At 38.2% G+C, this 10,687-nt stretch overlaps 1 long non-coding RNA gene across 2 annotated transcripts; it reads right to left on the reverse strand.

The window, feature by feature from the left end:
* Nucleotides 1-7,159: 7,159 nt before the first annotated feature.
* On the reverse strand, nucleotides 7,160-8,911 carry LOC111373860. 2 transcript variants are annotated; one of them, XR_002699035.1, is made up of 3 exons: nucleotides 8,871-8,911; nucleotides 7,972-8,045; nucleotides 7,160-7,200 (listed from the first exon to the last, which is right to left on the reverse strand). It is a non-coding gene; the product is annotated as an uncharacterized LOC111373860 (long non-coding RNA). The 2 variants fall into 2 exon arrangements; XR_002699036.1 differs by having other exon boundaries at nucleotides 7,178-7,214.
* Between the last annotated feature and the right edge of the window lie 1,776 nt (nucleotides 8,912-10,687).

Consider the following 10,687-nt stretch of genomic DNA (forward strand, 5'->3'; position numbering starts at 1 on the left):
CAAACGTTGACAATCCAAGCGTTCCATGTACGCAAGCGCCTATTCTTCCACATGAATTCAAACTGCCAAAATCCATCATACGTCATGGAAAAGCTATAAGCTCATTCAAAATCATTGCGAGCTGTTCGAAATGGGGTTATGGGCCCAAAATGGACACCTTATGCAAAATTTATGCCAATTTCTTCGAATGTCAACAATCCAAGCGTTCCATGTACGCAAGTGCTTATTCTTCCAAACGAATTCAAATTGCCAAAATCCATCAGACGTGATGGTGATGCTGGGAGTTCATTCAGGATTACCGCGAGCTTTTCGAAATGTAGGGGGTTATGGACCCAAAATGGACATAGTATGCGAAAGTTATGCCAATTTCTTCGAAAGTCGACAATCTAAACGTTCCATGTACGCAAGCGCCTGTTCTTCCACACAAATCGAAGCTTCAAAAATCCATCATACGTCATAAAGAAGCTATTTGTTCAATTAGAATCATCGTGAACTTTTTGAATGGGATTATGGGCCCAAAACAGACACCGTATCCGAAAGTTATACAAATTTTATCGAACGTCGACAATCCAAGCATTCCATGTATGCCAGCACCTATCCTTCTACACGAATTCAAGCTGCCAAAATCCATCATATGTCACGTGAAAGCTACGTGTTCATTCAGAATCATCATGAGCTTTCCAAAATATGGGTAGTTATGGGCCCAAAATGGACACTGTATGCGAAAGTTATGCCAATTTATTCGAACGTTGACAATCCAAGTGTTCCATGTACGCAAGCGCCAGTTCTTCCACACGATTCAAATTGCCAAAATCTATCATATGTCATAGCAAAGCTATGAGTTCATTTAGAATCATCGCAAGATTTTCAAAATGTGGGGAGTTTTGGGCCCCAAACGGACATCGTATCCGAAAGTTATGCAAATTTCTTCGAACGTCAACAATCCAAGCGGTCCATGTACGCAAGCTCCCGTACTTCCACATGAATTCATACTATCAAAATCTATCATACATCATGCCAAATCTATGAGTCCATTTAGAATCATCGTGCACTTTTCGAAATGGGGTTATAGGCCAAAATCGGACACCGTATAGGAAAGTTATGCAATTTCTTCGAACGTCGACAATCCAAGCATTCCATGTACGCGAGCGCCTATTCTTCCATACAAATTCAAACTCCTAAAATCCATCATACATCATGACCAATTCATCCCAAATCATCGTGAGCTTTTCGAAATGGGGTTATGGGCCCAAAATGGACACCGTATGCAAAAATTATGCCAATTTCTTCGAATGTTGACAATCTAAGCATTTCATGTACACAAGTACGCATTTTTCCACCCAAATTCAAACTGCTGAGATCCATCATGCATCATGATGAAGCTACAAGTTCATTCAAAATCATCATGAACTTTCCAAAATGGGGTTATGGGCCCAAGACGGACAGCGTATGCAAAAGTTATGCAAATTTCTTCGAAGGTCGATAATCCAAGCATTCCATATACACAAGTGCCTATTCTTCCAAATGAATTCAAACTACCAAAATCCATCATACATCATGACAAAGCTATGAGTTCATTTAGAATCATGAGAGCTTTCTGAAATGGGGTTGTGGGCCCAAAACAGATGCTATATGTGAAAGGTATGCCAATTTCTTTGAACATCGACAATCGAAGCGTTCCATGTGTGCAAGCGCCTATTCTTCCACACGAATTCAAATAGCCAAAATGCGTCATACATCATGGTGAAGCTACGAGTTCATTCAGATTCGTCGTGAGCTTTCCAAAATGTGGAGAGTTATGGGCCCAAAATAGACATCGTATGCGAAAGTTTTGCCAATTTCTTCACACGTCGACAATCCAAGCGTTCCATGTATACAAGCGCCTGTTCTTCCACACGAATTCAAAATACCAAAATCCATTTTATGTGATGGCAAAGCTATGAGTTCATTTAGAATCATCATGAGATTTTTGAAATATGGGGGTTATGGGCCCAAAACGGACATCGTATGTAAAAGTTATGCCAATTTCTTCGAACATCGACAATCTAAGCGTTCCATGTACGCAAGCGCCCATCCTTCCACATGAATTCATAATTCAAAAATCCATCACACGTTATGAAAAAGCTATATGTTTATTTAAAATCATCGCGAGCTTTCCGAAATGGGGTTATGGGCTCAAAATGGACACCGTATGCGAAAGTTATGGCAATTTCTTCGAACGTCAACAATCCAAGGGTTCCATGTATGCAAGCGCTTGTTCTTCCAAATGAATTCAAATTACCAACGTCCATCATACGTCATAGTGAAGCTATGTGTTCATTCAGAATCATTGTGAGCTTTCTGAAATGGGGTTATAGGCCCAAAATGGACACAGTGTACGAAATTTATGCAAATTGGTTCGAACGTCGACAATCTAAGCATTCCATGTACGCAAGCGCCTGTTCTTCGACACGAATTCAAATTGCTAAAATCCATCCTACATCATGGGAAAGCTATGAGTTCATTAAAAATCATCGTGAGCTTTCTGAATAGGGTTATGGGCCCCAAACGGACTCCGTATATGAAAGTTATGCCAATTTCTTCGAATGCCGACCATCCAAGCATTCCATTTATGCAACCGCCTGTTCTTCCAAAAGAATTCAAACTACCAAAATCCATCATACATCATGGAGAAGTTGTGAGTTCATTCAAAATCATCGCGAGCTTTCTGAAATGGGGTTATGGGCCCAAAATCGACACAGTATACTAAAGTTATGCCAGTTTTTTCGAACGTCGACAATCTAAGCGTCCCATGTACGCAAGCGCCTATCCTTCCACACGAATTCAAATTGCTAAAATCCATCATACATCATGGCGAAGCTGTGAGTTCATTCAGAATCGTCGTGAGCTTTTAGAAATGGGGTTGTGGGCCCAAAACGAACACCGTATGTGAAAGGCATGCCAATTTCTTAGAACATTGACAATCCAAGGTTTTCCATGTACGCGAGTGATTGTTCTTCCACGTGAATTCATATCATCGAAATCCATAATATGTCATGGCAAAGTTATGATTCATTTAGAATCATCGTGAGCTTTTCAAAATGGGGTTATGGGATCAAACCGAACACCGTTTATGAAAGTTATGCCAATTTCTTCGAACGTCGACCATCCAAGCATTCCATTTATGCAACCGCCTGTTCTTCCAAAAGAATTCAAACTACCAAAATCCATCATACATCATGGAGAAGTTGTGAGTTCAATCAAAATCGTCGTGAGCATTTCGAAATAGGATTATGGGCCAAAAATGAACACCGTATGCAAAAGTTATGCCATTTTCTTCGAACGTCAACAATCTAAGCATTCCATACACGCAACCACCTCTTCTTCCAAAGGAATTCAAGAAACCACAATCCATCACACATCATGGAAAAGTTGTGAGTTCATTCAAAATCATCGTGAGCTTTCCAAAATGGGCTTATGGGTCCAAAATGGACAACGTATACAAAAGTTATGCCAATTTCTTTGAACGTTGACAATCCAAGCATTCCATGTACACAAGCACCTGTTCTTCCACACAAATTCAAGCTAGCAAAATCTATTATATGTTATGATAATGCCACAATTCATTCAGAATTGTTGTGAGATTTTGGAATTGGGTTTATGGGCCCAAAACGGACATCGTATGCTAAAGTTATGGCAATTTCTTTGAACGTCGACAATCCAAGAGTTCCATGTATGCAAGTGCCTATTCTTCCACATAAATTCAAACTGCCTTACGTCAAGGAAAAGTAGTGAATTTATTCAGAATCATCGTGAGCTTTCCAAAATGGGGTTATGTGCCCAAAACGAACACCATATGCGAAAGTTATGTCAATTTCTTCGAACGTCGACTATTTTTTCATTTAGAATCATTGCGAGCTTTCCAAAATGGGGTTATGGGCCTGAAACGAACACCGTATCCGAAGTTTATGTCAATTTATTCGAACATCGACAATCCAAGCATTCCATATACTCAAGCGCCTATTCTTAAACATGAATTCAAACTGTTAAAATCCTTCATTCGTCACGGTGAAGCCATGAGTTCATTCAGAATTGTTGCGAGCTTTCCAAAATGTGGGGGGTTATGGGCCCTAAATGGACACTGTAATGCAAAAGTTATGCCAATTTCTTCAAACTTCGACAATCCAAGCATTCCATGTACGCTAGCGCCTATTTTTCTACATGAATTCAAACTGCCAAAATCCATCATATATCGTGGCAAAGCTATGAATTCATTTAGAATCATAGTGAGATTTTCGAAATGTGGGGGGTTATGGGCCCAAAACAGACATCGTATGAGAAAGTTATGCTAATTTCTTCGAACGTCGACAATCCAAACGTTCCATGTAAGCAAATGAATGTTCTTCCAAATGAATTTAAGCTACCAAAATCCATCATATGTTATGACCAAGCTGTGAGTCCTTCCAAATTATTGTGTGCTTTTCGAAATGGGGTTATGGGCCCAAAACGGACACCGTATCCAAAAGTTATGCCAATTTCTTCGAACATCGACAATCCAAGCATTCCATGTACACAAGTGCCTATTTTTCCACATGAATTCAAAATATTGAAATCCATCATATATCATGGGAAAGCAATGAGTTTATTTAAAATCATTGTGAGCTTTCCAAAATGGTGCTATGGGCCCAAAACGGACACCGTATGTGAAAGCTATGCCAAACGTCGACAATCCAAGCGTTCCATATACGCAAGCGCCTGTTCTTCCAAACGAATTCAAACTACCAAAATCCATCATACATCATGGCGAAGCTGTGAGTTCATTCAGAATCGTCGTGAGCTTTTAGAAATGGGGTTGTGGGCCTAAAACGAACATCGTATGTGAAAGGCATGCCAATTTCTTAGAACATTGACGATCCAAGGTTTTCCATGTACGCGAGCGATTGTTCTTCCACGTGAATTTATATCGTCGAAATCCATAATATGTCATGGCAAAGTTATGATTCATTTAAAATCATCGTGAGCTTTTCAAAATGGGGTTATGGGATCAAACCGAACACCGTATATGAAAGTTATGCCAATTTCTTCGAACGTCGACAATTCAAGAGTTCCATGTACGTAAATACCTATTCTTCCAAATGAATTCAAACTATTAAAATCCATCATACATTATAGCGAAGTTATGTGTTCATTCAAAATCATCGTGAGCTTTTCGAAAGAGGGTTATGGGCCCAAAATGGACACAGTACGTGAAAGTTATGCTAATTTCTTCGAACGTCGGCAATCTAAGCATTCAATGTACTTAAGCGCCTATTCGTCTACACAAATTCAAGCTGGTAAAATCTATCATATGCCATGACAAAGCTATAAGTTCACTCAAAATTATCGTGACCTTTCCGAAATGGGGTTATGGGCCCAAAACGGACACCGTATGCAAAAGTTATCCCAATTTCTTCGAACGTCGACAATCCAAGCATTCCATGTATGCTAGCGCCTGTTTCCAAAGGAATTAAAACAACCAAAACCAATTACACATCATGATGTAGTTGTGAGTTCATCCAAAATAATCACGAGCTTTTCGAAATGGGGTTATAGGCAAAAAATAGACACTGTATGCGAAAGTTATGCGAATTTCTTCGAACATCCACAATCCAAGCATTCCATGTACACAACCGCCTATTTTTCCACACGAATTTAAACTGTTGACATCTATCATAAATCATAGCGAAGCTATGAGTTCAATTAAAATCATCGTGAGCTTTTCAAAATGGGGTTATGGGATCAAACTGAACACCGTATATGAAAGTTATGCCAATTTCTTCGAACGTCGACAATTCAAGAGTTCCATGTACGTAAATACCTATTCTTCCAAATGAATTCAAACTATTAAAATCCATCATACATTATAGCGAAGTTATGTGTTCATTCAAAATCATCGTGAGCTTTTCGAAAGAGGGTTATGGGCCCAAAATGGACACAGTACGTGAAAGTTATGCTAATTTCTTCGAACGTCGGCAATCTAAGCATTCAATGTACTTAAGCGCCTATTCGTCTACACAAATTCAAGCTGGTAAAATCTATCATATGCCATGACAAAGCTATAAGTTCACTCAAAATTATCGTGACCTTTCCGAAATAGGGTTATGGGCCCAAAACGGACACCGTATGCAAAAGTTATCCCAATTTCTTCGAACGTCGACAATCCAAGCATTCCATGTACGCTAGCGCCTGTTTCCAAAGGAATTAAAACAACCAAAACCAATTACACATCATGATGTAGTTGTGAGTTCATCCAAAATAATCACAAGCTTTTCGAAATGGGGTTATAGGCAAAAAATAGACACTGTATGCGAAAGTTATGCCAATTTCTTCGAACATCCACAATCCAAGCATTCCATGTACACAACCGCCTATTTTTCCACACGAATTTAAACTGTTGACATCTATCATAAATCATAGCGAAGCTATGAGTTCAATTAAAATCATCGTGAGCTTTTCAAAATGGGGTTATGGGATCAAACTGAACACCGTATATGAAAGTTATGCCAATTTCTTCGAACGTCGACAATTCAAGAGTTCCATGTACGTAAATACCTATTCTTCCAAATGAATTCAAACTATTAAAATCCATCATACATTATAGCGAAGTTATGTGTTCATTCAAAATCATCGTGAGCTTTTCGAAAGAGGGTTATGGGCCCAAAATGGACACAGTACGTGAAAGTTATGGCAATTTCTTTGAACGTCGACAATCCAATCTCTCCATGTATGCAAGTGCATGTTCTTTCACATAAATTCAAACTGCCAAAATTTATAATAGGCCAAGGCAAAGCGACGAGTTCATTCAGAATCATCGCGAGCTTTTCGAAATGTGGGGAGATATTGTCACACCCCGAAATTAACATTGATATCTATACACAACCTAGATATAGAATTTTACACATATTTTTTTTTTCGAGTTTGTTAACTTCTAATCACCCGTGATATGATCATATAACATATCGAAACCCAAAATCATATCGCCATAATCCAACATATATATTCTGAGCTTATAAACATGTCTACAGGCCATTTCAAAAGTACACTATATAGGATTCCAAAATATAACCGTATAGATGGCAGCCTACAAAATAACCCTACAAGTCGTCATCCATGTACATCGAACTCTGGAATCCTGTAGGAGCTCCACAGCTAGCCATGCTCTCTATGTAGTTCCATGTTCCCCTACAATGCAAGAACTACATAAGCTAATGCTTAGTAAGCAAAATCATGCATGTCCTGAACATGAGTAATAACGACATATGACACCATGCCATTTACTTTAAATATCATGATAAAAAGTATCATATTTCAATATTCGTCAAAGTCAACTAGAAATCATTTCACTTGAAATCTTTCATTTCATTGGGCCCTTGACCCACCTACTATGCACCGGATAGAGCTCTGCATAATATCAATAATCAAATGGCCAGTATGAAATCGACACCGGCGAGTGGATCATCCTCTCGTGACCACTAGAGGCCCATCCCCTGACTACCCCTATGATCACCCAAGAAGTCTCCCACCCGGCAGCACCAATAATCATAACAAGGGCATAGTCGAGTGGTCCGCCCTCCCGTGATCACCAAAGGCCCATCCCCTATCTACCTTTACAATCACCCAGGAAGTAACACCCGCAATGCCAAACATATCACATAAGCATGCCTCACATGCCTCGGTGCCGTAGTAGTGGTCAATAAAACATTTATAATGAAACTCACTTTGAAATCATATTTTGGATGCAGGATTTTCAACCATGTTACATGTCATGCATGCATATGAAAATGCTCATAAATGAAAATCGATGTCAATAGGTTACGCAATCTCATACTCAATGATCGTAACCACCATATGATGTGCTATAAGCCTCTTATCAAATTTATGTAGATATTTCAACATTACTATGTCACATATACTAGGTTCTTGCATCGTAGTTGCAAATGGATTTTCACTTACCTTTCGCCTTTATGTGTGTAAGCTCCTATGGAGTGTGTATCAATTCCCTTTTTCGCTCAACGTCGAAAAGTCGCCTGTATTATCATCTAATATTAAATACAATCTCTATTTAATAATCTTAACACACACAATCCCAAAATACGTCCATTCATGCCAAAACAATTTAGACAAAATCATTATTTCAAGTTACCGATGGCATTACAAACTAATCCCATAAGTCTCGCTATCTCTCGAGTCCAATTATGAACGTCAACATCATCCAATTGTTTTTGACAACCTAGTATTCCTTAGGATATATTTTCTAGTCCCAAGAGTTCATTAGGGGACATCTAAATGTTGAAATCACATTAAATACCCAAATGGACAGAATCTGTTTTCTAGGTTTCCATCACCGTCCACTCATTTTTCAAATTCTATTTCATGTCCTTACCTACATTTAACGGCTCCCAAACTTTTACCACACACCTATAACATATATGTGAAGATAATCAGATCATAACATTGTGACAAATGAAGTGTTTGGATCTTCAAAAACAGTCCATTTTCCAGTACACAAAATCAGGCAGTTTTTCCCTTTGACTGTTTTCGGTTTCCATTTTATTATTATGATACCAACGGAATTCTAGGCCATTAAAATCATTTCTACACTCCCTACTTACATATAAAAACGTTCATATTGATATATATAAGTTAAACACTAAATATCATCCCAAAATCAAGGTATAAATCACTCAATCCAGCAATTCCTCATCTCTGTCCAGATTAATTTCTTTCAAATTCTTGCCATTAATTACCCCTATTTAGGCATCATAACATCATTAACAACACTCCAACTTAATCACAAACAACTTCAGATGTTCAAGAAATCATAAACCCCTTAAGAAATAATAGAAACAAACCTCAAAACTGTGGAGTAACAAAGCTGTTCAGAAATTCCAGCTTCTTGTTTCTGTTTCTCTTTGACTGTTTCACCCTCTTTTCACTTGGAATCACTTAGGGACGAGTTCAGGGAGTTAATATATTATCTAGGAGGTAAATGAGTGGTCTTTAAGTAGTTGAAGTCGTGCATATTACTTAAGGATTAAGAATATCATGGGCTGCAGCCACCTCATGCAATCAAGGTGAGTCACTAAGCAGGAGCTGTCATCTTGGCTGCAATACTTGACTTTTCTACCATTTTTTTTGTGTCCATTTATGATATTTAAGATATATATTCATCCTATATTAAGTCCTTGGGGATTAGACAGGAAATTTATGCCTTAAGGTTGAAGCAATTATATATTAAAGTGAAAAGTCCCCTAGCATGAGCTGTCCAAGTAGGAGGTGGCTTCTTGCAGCCAACTTTGACTTCTCCCTTGCACCACATGGAGCCATATGTGACTTAGAAGAGTTATAAATATCTTATGTAAAGTTCTAAGGACTTATAGGACGTGTTGGAGGCTTAAGGTTGAAGGAATTAGAGGTTAAAGTGGCAAGTCGTCACATGTTAAGTAGGTGTTGTCTACTTTGATTAAATTCTGATTTTACATCTATCCTTGCAGGTATAAATCAAGTGTCATTCGTTTATTTTGATGTGCTTACAATCTATTTCACTTGCATTAAGATCCCAAAGTACTTTATAGATCTAATTCCTCAGCTGTTCATTTAATTTCTTACCCGATTCTCAACCGATTTCAACAATTCGCACCTCAATATTTATAATGTCGTATAAGACATATATTATTATGTTGTGATAATGTCACTTCATCCCTCATGTCCCAAATATGTGAATTACCTATCTAGGGTTTAAGGTGACCTCGATTAGCCGAATGGAAAGCTTGAACCTTCGTTGATACAAATTTTCGGCCTTTCAAATATTACATTACTTACCAAGCCAATCTCCAACATTTAGTTAATCTAACTTTCTATCATAGCTCAATATAAAATTCACCACCTAGATCGAAGAGTCGAAGGTTATCATCATGTAAAGATTTTAAAGCCTTGATGATCAAATGCATCATTTTAAGAGAAGGTAATCAGGAAATTGATATAAATGACAATGTAATTAGCATGGAATGCATGAATCATATTGGCCGAATGTAGAACGTGAAGTTCGGGGTATTACAGATATGAGCCCAAAATGGACATCGTATGCAAAAGTTAAGCCAATTTCATCGAACGTCGACAATCCTAGCGTTCCATGTATGCTAGCGACCATTCTTCCACACGAATTCATACTATCAAAATCTATCACACAACGTGGTATAGCCATGAGTTCATTTAGTATCATTGTAAGCTTTCCGAAATAGGGTTATGGGATCAAAATTGACGCTGTATGCAAAAGTTATACCAATTTCTTCGAACGTCGACAATGCAGGGGTTCCATGTACACAAGCGCCTGTTCTTCCAAATGAATTCAAACTAACAAAATCTATCATATGTCATAGCAAATCTATGTGTTCATTCAAAGTCGTCGTGAGCTTTTCGAAAGTGGGTCATGGGTCCAAAACGAACATAGTACATGAAAGTTATGCCAATTTCTTCGAACGTCGACAATCTAAGCATTCCATGTATACAAGCGCCTTTTCTTTTGCATGAATTCAAACTACTAAAATCCATCATACACTAGGGTGAACCTACGAGTTCATTTAAAATCATCGTGAGCTTTTCGAAATGGGGTTATGGGCCCAAAACGAACACTTTATGTGAAACTTATGCCAATTTTTTTGAACTTCGA

Source organism: Olea europaea, unplaced genomic scaffold (genome assembly GCF_002742605.1).
Source record: "Olea europaea var. sylvestris unplaced genomic scaffold, O_europaea_v1 scaffold117, whole genome shotgun sequence".
Lineage (NCBI taxonomy): Eukaryota > Viridiplantae > Streptophyta > Magnoliopsida > Lamiales > Oleaceae > Olea > Olea europaea.